Below are 18,364 nucleotides of genomic sequence, written 5' to 3'. Positions count from 1 at the left end.
GATATATTTGGTTTTATTTCTAGCACATTTTTTCTGTCTACTCTTCATTTCTTTCTCATTTTTCTTCCCTGCCTCTTTGTTTTATTTTGAATTTATGCATTATGTGTTTATGCTTTTAGTGGTTAATCTTAATTTCTGATTGTGCATACTTGAAATGGAAAGATAATCAGAATCTCCATCTTCTTCCAAAATAACACAAAGATGTTGGAGTGTTTTAACTCCAGGCACCTCTCACTTAATGTCTCCACTTCTATTCCCTGACACTGTATTTCTCCCATCTCCTGAAATGGATCCCATCACTGTTTTTAGAGTTTATTTAGATTTACCTAAATGCATAGGAATTTTTGTTTCATTTGGGGTTTTTAAACATTGTTGCTTACATCTCTTGGAGTTCATTTTCGTTTTTGGTTTTTTTTTTTTTAAATGCATGTTTTGTTATTTCATTAAGGGGTTTATATGTGCTAAATCATCACAGGCTGAAAAATCTCCATGTCATTTGCATTCTTAAATGATAGTTTAACTGGGGCTAAAATTCTAGCTTGGTAGTTGAAGGTAATTCTGGCCTTTTACTATTATTAACATTAAGTCCAATTGTTCATTTTTGGGTCATTTATCATTTCTCCCTAGTCATGTCATTTCTCCCTAGTTGGCCTTTAAAACTGTCTCTTCTGCCCTCCCCCCCCACGCAGCTTTATTGAGATATAATTGACCTATAACACTGTGTAAGTTCAAGATGTGATGATCTGATACATGTATACATTGTGAAATGTTTACTACAATAAAGTTGGTTAACACATCCTTCACCTCCTGTAATTCCCAGTTTTGTTACTGTCATGGTGAGAAGATTAAAGGTCTACCTTCATATCACCTTTCAAGTATACAATACGGTATTTTTAATAGCAGTCACCATTCTGTATGTTACATCCCCAGAACTTATAAGTGAAAGTCTGTGCTCTTTGACCAACATCTCCTCATTTCCTCCACCTCCCAGGACTGGGTCCTGTTCTTTTAATAGATGCTGGAAAAGATAATTGCATGGTGACCTCCTTTGGATAGCTGAATCATGGTTAGTACAAGATAGCATTGGTCATCATTACATGTAAAGCCCCTGGAAGAAATTAATGTGAATCTTAGAGTGATGCTAGTCCAGTGCACTTGGATTGAGTATTTTAATACTTTAAATCTAATTGGTAAACTTTCTTCTTTCTAAATCTTTATGAAAAAGCAATCACTAAAGCCCTCTAAGACTACCTTTCATGATCCTTCTATATATGATGGGCTTTCTATCTTCTGTGTCTCATAGAGCCTTTCATTTCTTTTTTTCATGTCTTCATTTCTTGAAGAGCATTCTGGATCACTTCCTCGGTTATGTCTTCCAGTTTTCTCAATTTTATCTAATTATTTGTGATATTCTTAAAGTTATTTTTCATCTTTTTGTTTAAAATCTTCTGTTCTTGGGGTGCTTTGTGTCTTAGTCTGTTAAGTATCTGCCTTCAGCTCAGCTCCCAGGGTCTTGGGATCGAGCCCCGCAATGAGTTCCCTGCTGGGTGGAAGACCTGTTTCTCCCTCTCCCTCTGCCCCTCCCCCTGCATGTGATTGTTTTTCTCTCTCTCTGTGTCAAATAAATAAAATATAAAAATAAATAAAACCTTCTCTTCTTTTGCTTTAGTGGCCTAATCTTTCACTGACTTTTCATTTTGTCTCTACTAATCCTTAACTGTCTTTATCCTTTCAGATAGTCTAATATCTAAAGTCTGTGAGTGTCAATCCTCTTGGACATTGCGTTTGCTGACTGTCACTCATGGTGGATTGTTTTCTTGTGTTTATAGTTTTTGTAAACTTCAAGAAGAATTTTTAAAAATGCCTTCTTATTTTGGATGAATTTTAGATTTATGCAGAAGTTTTGATGACAATACAGAGATTTCCCGCCAATCCCCTTGATGTTAACACCTTATATTATCCTTGTACCTTTGACAAAACTAAGAAACCAGCAATGGTACATTACTACTAACCAAGCTCCAAATTTTATTTAGACTTCCCCAGTTTTTTCCTCCAATGTCTTTTTTTCTTTTCCAGGATCGAATCCAGGATGCTACATTACCTTTAGAGAGTGGATTGGTTTTTCTGGGATAGTACCATGATTTCTGGGTTATAGAATTGTCCCTGTGGAGAGATTTTACATTTGTTTAGCCAGGCACCCAGAAGTTTTTTTGATCCAGAACCAGATTTTATATTAGCTTCTCAGCTTGAGAAAACATATAACACTTAGATTTAGATTCCACACCTGCACATGATTGTTGCTTCTGTAGGTTTTTTTCTCCTTTCCCCATCACTGGATTTATGCAGGGTCATGAGATAAATATCACTGCTCAATGTGGACCCAAGAATATGTCTCTTGACCCTTTGTAAGGGTTCAACTCTCAAGGCATTGAAGAGTGTACTAGGTCAATTTCCCACCACACCCTCTACCCCGGTCACTGATGGAACACAACCCATAAACCTGTTGCTCTAGCTTTAAGTTTCTTTGTTTCTCTTGGTGATTCATCTTTTTGTCTTTAGATATATAGTTACTTGTTTTTTTTAAATTTTTATTTATTTATTTATTTGACAGAGAGAGATCACAAGTAGAGAGGCAGAGAGAGAGAGGGAAGCAGGCTCCCTGCTGAGCAGAGAGCCCAATGGGGGACTCGAGCCCACAACCCTGAGATCATGACCCAAGCAGAAGGCAGCGGCTTAACCCACTGAGCCACCCAGACGCCCGATATATAGTTAATTCTTAAACATACTTTTATCTACTCTTTGAGGTTTTGCCTAGTGTGTATGGCTTCATTTGTTTTTCAGTTTTTCATGGTGCCAGGACCCATATTCTGATATTTTCAATGTATTACACATTGCCTCCTTGTTCTCTAATTGTCTCATGTGTAAATAATTTCACTCACAGTTGGTTAGGATCTTTTAATAGTGTTCTTGAGGGCAAGGACAATGTCAATACTGCCTTTATATCCCCACAGTGATGGGCAAAGAAGAATTTTTTTAGGCTCTCAAATTACTTCATAAATAACAAATGAATCAACTTTAAGTCCTTAAACTATGTGCCAGGAGATTAACTGATTTTAGGTACACATATTTTCTTCATTTATTTTCGTTGTTCCTGGAGTCCTATTTATTGTTTTATCTCTAGAATTCTATGGCATTCTATATTTGCCTCATGTCTTGTTTTCCATTTAATGTATTTCTATTTTTATCTGATGATTTGTCATAGTTCCTCTCACTGTCCTCAATATAAATAACTCTCCATGTCTTGAGTAGTACTGGTAGGATCCAACACAGATTCCTGTTCAGAGTTATAGTTAGAATCCTGAGATTTTTATTTCTTAGAGGAAGGAAATTGGTGGCTTCTGTCTCCTAATAGAACCTTCAAGATAGCCTGTATAAATGTGCTAACACCCTGTGTATGCACAGCAAGTTTGACCTATTACCCAGTACTGTTTGCTGCAGAGAGCTACCAGGGCTAGGAGGAATTCCTTTATCTGTTCTTGGACCCCTTTGATCCATTGTGTGATGTTTCCATGGAGTAATAGAATTTAACTCAAAGAAGAGTAATAGAAGACTTACTGGATTTAGACCATGGGGCATGTGGAGAAAATGTCTTCAAGGTGTGTTGATTAATTTCCACATATATAACAGATCATGCAAGCTACTAATCTTTTTACTGGAATAATTTAGGTTTGTACAGTTGATTGTGAAAAGGTCAATATAACATCTTCTGTGAACATAGATGTATTAGTCACCTATTGCTTTATGAAAAATTACCCCATCACTTAGCAATTTAAAATAACAAACACTTATTATCACAGTTTCTGTGGCTCAGGAATCCAGGTGTGGCTTAGCTGGCTGCCTCTAGTTCTCAAGGTCTCTTTTGAAGTTGCAGTTAAGTCATTGGCCCCGGCTGCGATCTCCTTTAAAGGCCCAGCTTGGGAGAGGAAGATCCACCTCTGGCCTTGTTCAGGTGATTGTTGACAGGCCTTGGACCCTCACCAAAGGGGCCTTTCCACAGGGTTGCCCTGCCCCTCCATAGTGGAGCTTGGCAGCTGGCTTGCGCCAGGATGAGAGATCCATGAGAGAGCGAGTGAAAGAGAATGTTTAAGACAAAAGCCACTTTCTTATAACCTAACCTCAGAAGTGATATGCCATCACTTCTTTAAAACTCTGTTAGCTGCGACATATCAGATAAAGGGCTAGTATCCAAAATCTATAAAGAGCTTAGCAAACTCAACACCCAAAGAACAAATAATCCAATCAAGAAATGGGCAGAGGACATGAACAGACATTTCGGCAAAGAAGACATCCAGATGGCCAACAGACACATGAAAAAATGCTCCACATCAATTGGCATCAGGGAAATACAAATCAAAACCACAATGAGGTACCACCTCACACCAGTCAGAATTAACAAGTCAGGAAATGACAGATGCTGGCGAGGATGCAGAGAAAGGGGAACCCTCCTACACTGTTGGTGGGAATGCAAGCTGGTGCAACCACTCTGGAAAACAGCTTTCAAAAAGCTGAAAATAGAGCTACCGTATGACCCAGCGATTGCACTACTGGGTATATACCCTAAAGATACAAACGTGGTGCTCCAAAGGGGCACATGCACCCGAACATTTATAGCAGCAATGTCCACAATAGCCAAACTATGGAAAGAACCTAGATGTCCATCAACGGATGAATGGATAAAGAAGATGTGGTATATATATACACAATGGAATACTATGCAGCCATCAAAAGAAATGAAATCCTGCCATGTGCGATGATGTGGATAGAACTAGAGGGTATTATGCTTAGCGAAATAAGTCAATTGGAGAAAGACAACTATCATATGATCTCCCTGATATGAGGGAGTGGAGATGCAACGTGGGGGCTTGGGGGGGTAGGAAAAGAAAAAATGAAAGAAGATGGGATCAGGAGGGAGACAAACCATAAAAGACTCAATCTCACAAAACAGGCTGAGGGTTGCTGGGGAGAGGGGCATCGGGAGAGGGTGGTGGGGTTATGGACATTGGGGAGGATATGTGCTATGGTGAGTACTAAATGTGTAAACCTGGCGATTCACAGACCTGTACCTCTGGGGATAAAAATACATTATATGTTTTGGGATTATGCTGAGTGAAATAAGTCAAGCAGAGAGAGTCAATTATCATATGGTTTCACTTATTTGTGGCGTATAACAAATAGCATGGAGGACAAGGGGAGATGGAGAGGAGAAGGGAGTTGAGGGAAATTGGAGGGGGAGGTGAACCATGAGAGACTATGGACTCTGAAAAACAATCTGAGGGTTTTGAAGGGGTGTGGGGGGAGGTTGGGGGAACCGGGTGGTGGGTATTGGAGAGGGCACGGATTGCATGGAGCTCTGGGTGTGGTGCAAAAACAATGAATACTGTTACGCTGAAAAGAAACAAAAAATTTTAAAAATTTTAAAAATTAATTAAAAAAAATTAAAAAACTCTGTTTTCTAGAAGTCAGTGAATAAGTCTAGTCCATGCAGAATTGGAAGGGATGACTCGAAGGCGTGAATAGCAGCAGGCTAGGATCATCAGCGACCATCTTAGAGGCTGCCTGCCGCAACTAGATTTGCTTCCCTTTGGGACTTACTGAATGACACACCCAGTTAACAGAGAATAGTAACTAAATTAAGGAATAGGACTTTCGTACAAGTAAGTTTATACTCTGCTGTCATTGATCTTGGTGTTTGCCATTCATTTTTTTTTTAATGTCTGATCTTATTTATTTGTCACTCTTAGAAAATCTCATTTTTGACTGGACTCAGACTTAGAGGTAGAAGCTCTCAGAGAGGACAGCCTCCGTCTCTTGGCAATCTGTTCCTGGCGTTTTTCTTTGGCCTCCTTCATTCTCTTGGCCAAAAGTTTAGCATATTCTGCAGCCTCTTCCTTGTTTTTCTTAGTGCGCTGTTTCTTCAGAGCAATACGCCGACGTTTGTGTTGGAGGACACGTGGAGTAACAAGACGCTGTATCTTGGGCGCTTTGGTTCTAGGTTTCTTACCTTCTTTGTTTAAGGGCTTTCTCACAACATACTGGCGGACATCATCTTCTTTAGAGAGATTGAAGAGTTTGCGGATTCTGCTGGCTCTTTTGGGCCCCAGGCATCGAGGCACAGTAGTATCAGTGAGTCCAGGAATATCCTTCTCTCCTTTCTTTACAATGACCAAGTTGAGAACACTGAGATTAGCATCCACGATGCAACCCCGAACAGATTTGCGCTTTCTCTCTCCCGTCCTCCTTGGTCTGTAGCAGGAATGCCCCTTACTCAGCAGCAGGCGGACACGGCCATGGGTCAAGACACCCTGCTTCATGGGGAAGCCTTGTTTGTCATTGCCACCACTGATTCGGACCACATAACCCTTCCATTCTTCACCGAGGGCGTCCGCAGCAACTTCTGTGGCCATACGCTTCTCATAAAAGGTTCGAAGTTTGCGTTCATCGTCCACTTCAATGAGTTTCTGGCAGCCAGTAGCTGGGAAAGAGATGTTCAGCTTCATCCTGAAGCAGCCTAACGCCTCCGAGGCGCCACGAAAAAGAGGCCCGACTTCCGCTTAGCCCATGTCTCATAGGCACCTCATTTTTTTTTTTTTTATGACTAGCCAAGGCTTGCCTTCTTTTTTTTTCTTTTTTGGGCACCACTTCCTCAAATATTTTTCTTTAGGAGTTAGAATTTCTGATGGTCAGCAAAATTAAATGCTGCAGATTTCCAAATATTAGAACTACTTTTCATTATCTTGGAATATTTTCTAATTTGTTCCTGTCTACTCTTTTTTGAAAAAAAATCTAGTAATTATCTCATTTCTGTACTGCCACACACCTCTTGGCAAAATAACCTTGAAAAGAAATCATTCAAAGTAAATGACTTGGTATTTGATTTTTTAACCCCTTCTTCCATTACCTTTACTTCATAAGGATTCTTTTTTTTTTTTTCATGAGGATTCTTCTAAATGATGCTTGCTACAGTTGAACAAATGGAACAGTGGGGTTGATACTGCTTCTATTTGTAATTTCTTTGGTAGAAAAAAATACATTTTTAAGAGGACATTGTTAAACTGATAGATGAATACATCCAAAGTAAGTCTCCAGAATACTGAGCCTCTAGAAATCATGTTAGTGTTGAAGGAATCCGTGATAGTCCAGTTGTGCAGGTTTGTGTTGGGGGGACTGGGGCATGTTGGGGAGATACAGAAAAATATGGGGAATAGTTTTTTTTATTGCTTATTTGAGAGAGCAGGTGAGCACAGAGGGAGAGGGAGAAGCAGGCTCCCCGCTGAGCAGAGAGCCTGATGCGGGGCTCAATCCAGGACCCCGAGACCATGACCTGAGCTGAGGGCAGACACTTCACTGACTGAGCCACCCAGGTGCCCCAATAATTTTCTTTTTCAAAGGTTGAATCCATGAGAGCTCAAGCCTGGGCCATCTGCATACTCTCCTGCTGGACAGTTTTCTCCACCGCTGTTGCTTCAGTGGCCCCGTATACACCAGTGATTTCCATCTTCCCTCAGCCGGCTCACATATCTCTTTGGAGCTACAGATCTGCACGGTTCAGGGCTGAGCGAATAGAAGCCCAGTGTGGTGGTAGTGGTGAGGCTGACTTGGACAGCAAATCGAGGGAATGTCCAGATCAGTCTGGTTTGGATTGAGAAGAAAGAGAATTTTTGGTGGCCTTTACTTATGCAACCATTTCATAGATATTTATTGAGCACCTTAGGCTGTGCCAGGTACAGCTTTGAAAGCGGGGCTGTATTGGTGACGAGACAGAGCAGGCCTTTGCCCTCGTGCAGCTTACATTTTTTACGGAAGCAGGTAGATGCTCAGCGCATGAATGAAGAAAATTAGTGATCTCTTTTAGAAAGACCATGAAAGTGTGTAACATTGGTGGCCGGGAGCGTGCTGGCCCTGCAGCATCTTAGGCCCTGCCCCAAATCAGAATCGGGACCTGCATTTTAACAGGATCTCCAGGGGGGTTCATAGTCACAAAAATTTGAGAAGTACTAATTTAGGCCACTGGTTTCCAAACTTGGCCATGCTTTGGAATCACCAGAGAGTGAACGCTCCCCAGAGGATTCTGATGTGCAGCCAAGGTTGAGAACACTGATGGAGGCCACAGACTGAACCCTAAGAATGATCGGTTTCCTGAAAATGTGGGCTGTTTGGCCACCTGGAGAACTAGGTTTAGAGTGTTAAGTCAATCGTCTAGAACCTTCCACCACTGGGGTAGGGTGACAGCCTCCCACTGCACCCCAACCCAACAGCCTCCTCGAATATGGAAGCCGGTGCATAATGAATGGAGAATGGCTATTCTTGTAAGTGGGTGGGGGGAGTTGCGAGGGCACTGAGAATTCTTTTCCAGCAGATGGTATCATTTATCAGCTGGTTTAGACAGCAGCAAGATCTCATTTATATGCAGCGATTTTCCCTCTTCACCAGGGATTAACTTGGTAGAAACACTCAGAAAGACTAGCCTGCCTGCTACTCACCCTATCCAGTTTAAATTTATTTTATGTAATTGTATGCAATAATTTATCTGTGCGATTCCTCCAGGGGAGGAAGCCACATGGATCGCTCAAACCGCTGAAGGCAGTAAACAGAATATGGCCTTATGCATTTGTTAAGCCATAAAGCAAATAGCAGGGGATTGTTGAGGGAGGGGAGAAGGTGGCTGAATATTCAGAAGAGGATACCTTTGGGGGGTACTTCTTCCTCCCCCCACCCCGTGTCTCCCAGAAATACGGTTCAACAAATTCAATCTGCATTACACATTACTGATTTTTTGAAAATGAAAACTCAATTGTGGAAACAGGCAAGCACACGCTCTAGTCTTTAAATTTCGGTGAGTTAAATTCTTTGTCGTCCCTGAATTGCTTTAGCAGAACAGTTGGAGGTGAGCTAAGAGAAGATTTGCGTGAAGTTCTGTTCTCTTGCTCAAGAAGCCAGCTACTCTGAGCTTCTGGTTATGGGACACACAAGCTAGCCTATTAGAACATGCAAGAAATCTAATCTGGTACTTTCAGAAGGCAGGTGTTCTTTTCATTGAGTAGATGAAGGTACTGAGGCTTCTGAGAGCTGTGATCTTCCAAACGCAGGGTCCATGACAGCTGAAAATACCAGAATGTGCTTACATTGCAAACCTGGAACTCCTAACTCCATATGTGAGTACCGTTTCACGCAAATTAATTATGGAAATACCCATTGCCTGTCTCCCAGTGCACAGATGATTAGTGGGTGAACACAGAGTGGCCAATCCACTTGGACATAGATTATTACATGTAATTCTATACCCACCCAGTTCCTTTGACATAATAGCATTTCACTTAAAAAGAGACTCCGGCCCTTTGTCAGAGACCTGTGCTAGGCCTTCTTATGTGGAAGAGACAGGAAGTCCAAAACCTGGCTGTTTGCCCCAGAACAACCCTTAGTCCATGAAATTGTTCTGAATTAAGAATTTTGATCTTCTCAGCAATTTTCATTCTCTTTTTCCTGTGGTAAGAACATATACTATGAGGTTGGCCTTCGGAACAGATTTTAAGCGAATAATACGGTATTGCTGTCTGTAAGGATAATGTTGTACTGCTAGCTCTAGAACTTATTTGTGATGCTTAACTGAAACTTTATACCCATTGAACAGCAGCTCCCCATTTCCCCCTCTCCCTAACCCTTGGAAAACACCATCCTACTTCCAGCTTCTTTGAGTTTAAACAAATCTGTATGCCATAAGATCCTTGTTATACAGGAAATCGTAATTTGGTTTGAGGATTCTCTAATTTCTGTTTATCTTCCCAATTCTAGTGTCTCTACGCCTTCACTGTTGCAGGGAAGACTTACTCCCATAGGAATAAAAATGGTGGTGGGAGAGGAGACAGTAACATCATTACTATTGTATCAACCAAAACAAGGATTCAGATGATCAATGAACTTGATCACAATACCCCACCTCCAAATAATTTTATGATAACCATAAAGTTAGGGAGCAAAAATTACTTATTCATCTTCTAAATGTTCACTTCTGGATTCTGAGTATAAGAATTGGGAAAATATTTGAGGGACCCAGGTGTTTTGAGGGTATGGGACCTGACTACAAATGTAGGTACAAGGTAGACAATCTCTAGCCTTGTTCAAATTTTAAATTTAAAAACCAATTGCAAGGCTTACTGGTGACTACACTTTTTGTGGTGAGCACTGAGTATTGTATAAAATTGTTGAAACATTGCATTGTATACCTGAAGCTAATATAACACTATTTTAATCACTTGTCAGTTAAAAATGCTGAGATAAATGAATTGTAAGAAATCTTGAAACTTTTAAAACAGGGATTTCTTAATGTGACAATTTTCCTGCAATGGGCGGTTGTGAGTAAGAGTAGAAGGAGACATGGAGCCAAAGTCCTGGGCATCACTGCCAATGGAGAATTTCCAAAAATGAAGTCATGATGACTCAGAAATCATAATATAAACCAACGAGAAAACCGGACTCTTGAAAATTCCCTTTATATAGTACTCTCTCAGATCTCGTGTTCCAGACCACCAGTAGATTTGCCTCCTGACTCAGAGGTAAGTCAAGTCCCACTGGCAACCCCGAGGATGCTGTTGATGCCTTTGGGCCATGTTGGGAGGAAAATTCTAGGGGCCAGGACATTTCTCTGGATTGCTTGCTATTCACCCACAGCCTGATTTCTAGATAACAGTTGGAACGCAGGGATGAAGTCTGAGCTGTCAGCCCAAAGGCTGGGAATGAGTCAGTTTCCACAAAAATGTCAATACAACCTTATCATGCTTACCTCCAGAGTCTCCTTAAAATGAGGTTCTAAAGAAAGTACAATTCTCCAAGGAAAGCCCAAGGGTGCCCGCCACATCCCCTGCAGAACTCCTTGCAGACTGTCCCCTACCTTTCAAGCCAGCGACCTCGCACAGACTAACTCCCACAGAGTTTCATGGGAAATAGAGAAAGGGTCATTAATTGCTTTGCAGGCAGGGGCCAGCAATGAGGATAAATGTGCCCTTTCCCACAGAGTCCCGTGAGATTTGTGGGAGATATTATTTAAAGTTCAAAACAACTATATATTAAAATGAATCTGAACAGGCAAGAAGGCAAGAATCAGTTAGTCAGTCACATCCGTTGTCCTGTAGGCAGAGTCCGCGACTTTTTTCATAAAAAGGTAAGATTATTATGAAAGGTATCGGCAATAGCAGGGACGTCTACCCTAAGTCCGTGGTATCTTCTGCCGAGTGCCCGGATGTATAAAGGTGTGGTACAGAGCGAAGTGAGCCTAGCCTGGGGGTTTTGTATCTTCACATAAAAAAACAATCATAGCCATGAGGCCAAGGGGCCTTATATCCCTCTACCTACCTTGACAAGGTGCTCTCACTAGAGAAGAAGGGGGAAAAAAAAGGCAATCCCTTTGATGGCTTCCTGCCTTTTGCCCAATTTGGGGTTTCTCCATCACCAATTCAGGTGAAGACAATCAAACATTCCCACTCAGGGGAAATCACCGTGGCCGCCTTTGAAACCCTCCAAGGGAGCTCTGGAACGTGCTAGGGCCCTCCTGCTGCCAGTGAGCCTATTTCCTGCTGGCCTTGGGAAGAGAAGGGATGTTCCCTGGGGAGAAGAAAAGGAAGCCTCCTCTGCTTACTGGCAGCTACGGTAACACCCTGGGAATTAGAAGGGCAAAAATTAATCACCAACAATGTTAAAGTGGATGAATTAAGAGCGCCTAGCTATGGTTCATAATATGCTCTTCCTAAGTATAGACCTGAAAATACTGAGTACATATGTTCTCCAAAAAGTCCAGCAGGAATAACCATAGCAGCTTTATTCACAATAGCCCGAAAGCAGAAGCGACTCAAGTATCCAGCTGCAGCAAGAACAGATAAACTGTGATGCATTCCTAGAATGAATGGATAGAGTGATTTGAAACAAGATTGCTGTGAATGGAGCCCCAAAACATACAAAACCAATATGTTTTAATACATAGGGTTTATCTCAGGAATTAGCAAACCTTCTCTTCTATCTTGTACTGAAAGTTCCAGTCAGGATCATCAGACAAGACAAAGAAATAAAATGCATTTAGACTGGAAAGGAAGAAATAAAAATGCCTTTATTCACAGATTTGCTATGTTTAAAAAAAAAAAGGCAAAAAACCTGAAGGAATTTCAAAAACGACAAGTGAATCCATGAGCCGGCAAAGAATCATCAGAGATCGACATTTTTAAAAATATCATTTACAACATCAAAAAACATGAAATACCCGGTGACAAATGTTATCAAAGATGGATCAGACCCACCTACTGAAAAAGATAAAAAACATTGCTAAGAGAAATTAAGGAAGAGCCAAATAAGAGAGATCTCATTAATGGTTCAGAAACTTCAACAGTATGTCGGTTCCCCTCAAACTGATCAGTTCAATGCAATCCTGACCAAAATCCAGACAGGCTTTTTTTTTTTTTTTTTATTGGTAGAAATGGATATACTGATTCTAAAGTTCATATCAAAATGCCAAAAAACAACTGAAAAAGAACAAAGTTGGATGGCTAACACTATTTGATTTCAAGAAATATTATAAAGCATCAGTAATCAAAACAGTGTGGTATCAGAGTCAGGTAGTTAAAGAGATTAACAGAGTAGAATAGAAAGTCCAGACATAGATCCATGCATACACAGATGACTGATTTTTCACAAAGGCTCAAAAACAATAGAGTAAAGGAAAGACAGCCTTTGCCTCAAATGGTGCTGGAAATGCTTGGACAGCCACATGCAAAAAACTGAACTTCTAGTCACATCTTGCACACAGAAATTAATTTGAAATTCATCACAGACCTAATGTAAAATGTGAACCTATAAAAGTTCTAGAAAAAAACAACATAGGAGAGAATATCTGCTTTAGACTGGGTTATTTCTCAGGGACACCTGAGTGGCTCAGTGGATTAAAGCCTCTGCCTTGAGTTTAGGTCATGATCCCAAGGTCCTGGGATCAAGCCCCACATTGGGCTCTCTGCTCAGCGGGGAGCCTGCTTCTCCCCTCTCACTCTGCCTGCCTCTCTGCATACTTGTGATCTCTCTCTATCAGATAAATAAATAAAATCTTAAAAAAAAATAGACTGGGCTATTTCTCAGGTAAGCCATTGGAAAGGAAATGCAATGACAAGCTATAGATTGGAAGAGAATCCTTACAAACCATGAATTTGATAAAGGATTTGTATACCAAATATATTAAAAAAAACTCACAAAACTCAATAAGAAGACAACCCAGAAAAAATTGGGCAAAATATTTGAATAGACATTTCACCAAAGAAGATATACAGATGACAAAGTGTATGGTAATATGTCCATAATCATTAGTCATTAGGGAAATGGAAATTCAAACCAGAATGAGCTGCCCCTATTTACCAGTTGGAAAGTCTAAGATTAAAGTGATCGACTGTGCTAGGTATTGATTTTCATAGTAACTGGAACAGTGTGTGAACGTTCCAATTATTCCTGCAGGCAGGAATGCACAATGGTACGACCACTTTGGCAAATATCTGGTCAACTTCTTAAAACATTCAAGAAACGTTTATCATTTGATCTATCCATTAAATTCCTAGGTATTTATTTACCCAAGAGAAATGAAAGCCTGGGTCCAGTCAAATATTTGTACATGAGTGGTCACCGCAGCTTTACTTGTAATAGCCAAAAATTATAAAGGACACAAACGTCTATCAAAAGAGAATGGATAGACAAATTGGAATGAACTATTGATGCACACGACATGGATGAATCTCAAAATGCGGAGTGAGAAAAAAAAAATCCAGACCAAAGAAGAGCATGTACTGCGTGGCTCCATTTATAGAGAATTTCGGAAAATATGAGCTCCACTATGTGACAGTAATGAGATCAGTGTCGGCCTGGGGCCAGGGGTGGGGATAGGTTGGGGCAGAAGGGAGGGAAAAAGGGACACAGAATTTGGGGGTTTGGGGGGGAGCTGTTGATGATCACAATGGTGCTGATGGTTTCACCGGGATAGCTTATGTCAGAAGTTATCGTGTTGTGCACTTTGAATATGTGCAATTTACTGTATATCAGATATGTACGTACAGACCCAGCAGTTCCATTCAGGTAGAAATGAAAATGGCTTGTTCACACAAAAACCTGCACTCAGAAGTTCACAGCAGCATTACTCATAATGGCTCCCAAAGTCCATCTAGTGATGAATGGATAAAGAAAATGTGGTATGTCCACTCAACAGACATTACTGAAGAAGAAACAAAGCACCAGCACAGGCGACGATGGGGATGAACCTGAGAAATGTGCCAAGTGAAAGAAACCGGCCAGAAAAGAGCATATATGGGTGTAATTCTACTTCCGTGAGTGTAAGAAAGAGCCATATCTATAGAGACACAAAGTAGATCAGTGGTTGCCTACGGATTGGGGGGAATGCGTGGATGTTGGGGAGAAATAAGTCATCACTACTAATGAGCAAAGGCTTTCTTTTAGGGGATGATGAAAATGTTCTAGAATTGAGTGTGGTGATAGTGGCACAGCTCTGGGAATATACTAGAACCATGGAATTGTCCATTTACATGGAGGAATTGTATGAAGTGGATGATATCTCAACAAAGCTGTTACAAAACGTTGTATGCCAACCATTATTGATTATTCTTTAAAACATCTATTTTGTGTCACCGAGTTCTTCTGAGTCTCCCCCTAAGCATGGTCGATTTAAAAAGTGGATCAAATTCTTGTTCGGGTTAGTGAGAACTGTGTCACATTTTTCCTAAGTAGTTTCTTCAGGTTAAGACATTGTAAGAAGGCTGTTTGAATTCCCGGAATTCTTTTTTTTTTTAATATAATTTTTTATTTTTTATAAACATATATTTTTATCCCCAGGGGTACAGGTCTGTGAATCACCAGGTTTACACACTTCACAGCACTCACCAAAATACATACCCTCCCCAATGTCCATAATACCACCCCCTTCTCCCAAACCCCCTCCCCCCAGCAACCCTCAGTTTGTTTTGTGAGATTAAGAGTCACTTATGGTTTGTCTCCCTCCCAATCCCATCTTCTTTCATTTATTCTTCTCGTACCCACTTAAGCCCCCATGTTGCATCACCACTTCCTCATATCAGGGAGATCATATGATAGTTGTCTTTCTCCGCTTGACTTATTTCGCTAAGCATGATATGCTCTAGTTCCATCCATGTTGTCGCAAATGGCAAGATTTCATTTCTTTTGATGGCTGCATAGTATTCCATTGTGTATATATACCACATCTTCTTGATCCATTCATCTGTTGATGGACATCTAGGTTCTTTCCATAGTTTGGCTATTGTGGACATTGCTGCTATAAACATTCGAGTACACGTGCCCCTTTGGATCACTACGTTTGTATCTTTAGGGTAAATACCCAATAGTGCAATTGCTGGGTCATAGGGCAGTTCTATTTTCAACATTTTGAGGAACCTCCATGCTGTTTTCCAGAGTGGCTGCACCAGCTTGCATTCCCACCAACAGTGTAGGAGGGTTCCCCTTTCTCCGCATCCTCGCCAGCATCTGTCATTTCCTGACTTGTTAATTTTAGCCATTCTGACTGGTGTGAGGTGCTATCTCATTGTGGTTTTGATTTGTATTTCCCTGATGCCGAGTGATATGGAGCAATTTTTCATGTGTCTGTTGGCCATCTGGATGTCTTCTTTGCAGAAATGTCTGTTCATGTCCTCTGCCCATTTCTTGATTGGATTACTTGTTCTTTGGGTGTTGAGTTTGCTAAGTTCTTTATAGATTCTGGACACTAGTCCTTTATCTGATATGTCGTTTGCAAATATCTTCTCCCATTCTGTCAGTTGTCTTTTGATTTTGTTAACTGTTTCCTTTGCTGTGCAAAAGCTTTTGATCTTGATGAAATCCCAATAGTTCATTTTTGCCCTTGCTTCCCTTGCCTTTTGCGTTGTTCCTAGGAAGATGTTGCTGCAGCTGAGGTCGAAGAGGTTGCTGCCTGTGTTCTCCTCAAGGATTTTGATGGATTCCTTTAGCACATTGAGGTCCTTCATCCATTTTGAGTCTATTTTCATGTGTGGTGTAAGGAAATGGTCCAATTTCATTTTTCTGCATGTGGCTGTCCAATTTTCCCAGCACCATTTATCGAAGAGGCTGTCTTTTTTCCATTGGACATTCTTTCCTGCTTTGTCGAAGATTAGTTGACCATAGATTTGAGGGTCTATTTCTGGGCTCTCTATTCTGTTCCATTGATCTATGGGTCTGTTTTTGTGCCAGTACCATGCTGTCTTGATGATGTCAGCTTTGTAATAGAGCTTGAAGTCCGGGATTGTGATGCCACCAACGTTGGCTTTCTTTTTCAATATCCCTTTAGCTATTCGAGGTCTTTTCTGGTTCCATATAAATTTTAGAATTATTTGTTCCATTTCTTTGAAAAAGATGGATGGTACTTTGATAGGAATTGCATTAAATGTGTAGATTGCTTTAGGTAACATAGACATTTTCACAATATTTATTCTTCCAATCGAGGAGCATGGAACATTTTTCCATTTCTTTGTGTCTTCCTCAGTTTCTTTCATGAGTACTTTATAGTTTTCTGAGTATAGATTCTGTGTCTCTTTGGTTAGGTTTATTCCTAGGTATCTTATGGTTTTGGGTGCAATTGTAAATGGGATTGACTCCTTAATTTCCCTTTCTTCTGTCTTGCTGTTGGTGTAGAGAAATGCAACTGATTTCTGTGCATTGATTTTATATCCTGACACTTTACTGAATTCCTGTATAAGTTCTAGCAGTTTTGGAGTGGAGTCTTTTGGGTTTTCCACATATAGTATCATATCATCTGCGAAGAGTGATAATTTGACTTCTTTGCCGATTTGGATGCCTTTAATTTCCTTTTGTTGTCTGATTGCTGAGGCTAGGACCTCTAGTACTATGTTGAATAGCGGTGGTGATAATGGACATCCCTGCCGTGTTCCTGACCTTAGCGAATTCCCGGAATTCTTAACACACCTGCTTGCTTATGAGTCACTTCTCTTGGACAAAATAGTCATTTCTGTACATGCTAATGCGTAAAAATGTTGTTTCTATAAGCAAGCGTGTGCTTGGCTGGCAACAGGATTGCAAGCTCAAGTTGCTGAAGGGTGAATCTCTGTTTTTAAACTTTTCATACAAGTGTAAGAGGCATACAGAAAGTGCCCATATCATGAACATGTTTTTGATGAATTTTCTCAAACTAAGCATACTTATATCACTAGCACCCAGATCAAGATATAGAATGTTCCCAGCGCCCCAGAAACACCCTCATGTTCAGAAGAGAACGGTTTTTTTCTTCTAACTATGGTAAGGAAAATCACATAAAATTTATTATCTTAATTGTTGGTAAGTACATGGTTCAGTAGTGCTAAGTATATTCACGTTGCTGGGCACTCAGTCCTCAGAACTTTCCCTCTTGCAAGTCTGAAACTCTGTACCCATTAAACCAACTCTATTTCTCTGCCCACAGCCCGTGATAACCATTCTACTTTGTTACTTTCTGTTTCATTTTTCTTTCTGAATGTGATTACTTTAGATACTTCATGTAAGTGGAATCCTGCAGGATTTGGCTTTTGGGGACTGCCTTATGTCACTCCGGGTAATGTTCTCGAGCTTCGTCCATGTTGGGGCGTGTGTTAAAATTTCCTTCCTACGGAAGGCTGAATAACGTTCCACTGTATGGATACGTCACATTTTGTGGCTCTCCTCATCTGAAGGTTGCCTCCACCTCTTGGCTACTGTGAATAAGGCTCCTATGAGGACAGGAGTGCAAACCTGAGAATTTCTTTTAGTACTGAAAATAGCTAACATTGATGACACTAATGTCGGGCATTGTTCTAAAGGCTCTATGGACAAGATCTCATTTAATCTTCACAGCAACAGTATGAGTTAGGAAGCACTCTCATTATCCTTGCTTTACAGATGAAGAAACAGAAACAGGAAAGTTTCCCAAGGTCATACCATTGGAGCTGGGATTCTCACCAGATCAGACTGGGCCCAGTGCCACACGCTTCACCATGACCACTGTGCTATATTGCCTCTTTGGGGGGGGGGGGGATGGGAAGAAAAGGCTAAAAAAAAGATACATATTTCTGTGTTATCTCAATAACTTTATAGTGATTGTTACATACTCTATTTTTTAAATGAGCCTTATCTTACACTGGTTCCACCAATACAGTGTGATCCAAATGATATCGTCCCAGTTTTCAGCCTAAACCTCACGGGAATCCTGGTGGCTTCTGTTTTCGCATCCTTGAATCCCAGTTATCAGGCTGTGACAATGCCCAGGACAGACAACGGA

The 18,364-nt window shown here is 40.7% G+C and overlaps 1 pseudogene across 1 annotated transcript; it reads right to left on the bottom strand.

The window, feature by feature from the left end:
• Positions 1 to 5,759: 5,759 nt before the first annotated feature.
• On the bottom strand, positions 5,760 to 6,629 carry LOC309856553 (small ribosomal subunit protein eS6 pseudogene; annotated as a pseudogene). Its single transcript has one exon. The product of its transcript is annotated as a small ribosomal subunit protein eS6 pseudogene (transcript).
• Between the last annotated feature and the right edge of the window lie 11,735 nt (positions 6,630 to 18,364).

This window comes from Mustela nivalis (genome assembly GCF_964662115.1).
Source record: "Mustela nivalis genome assembly, chromosome: X".
NCBI classification, from domain to species: domain Eukaryota; kingdom Metazoa; phylum Chordata; class Mammalia; order Carnivora; family Mustelidae; genus Mustela; species Mustela nivalis.
The sequence above is the reverse complement of the archived record's forward strand: the minus strand, read 5'-3'. Positions and strand labels throughout refer to the sequence as shown.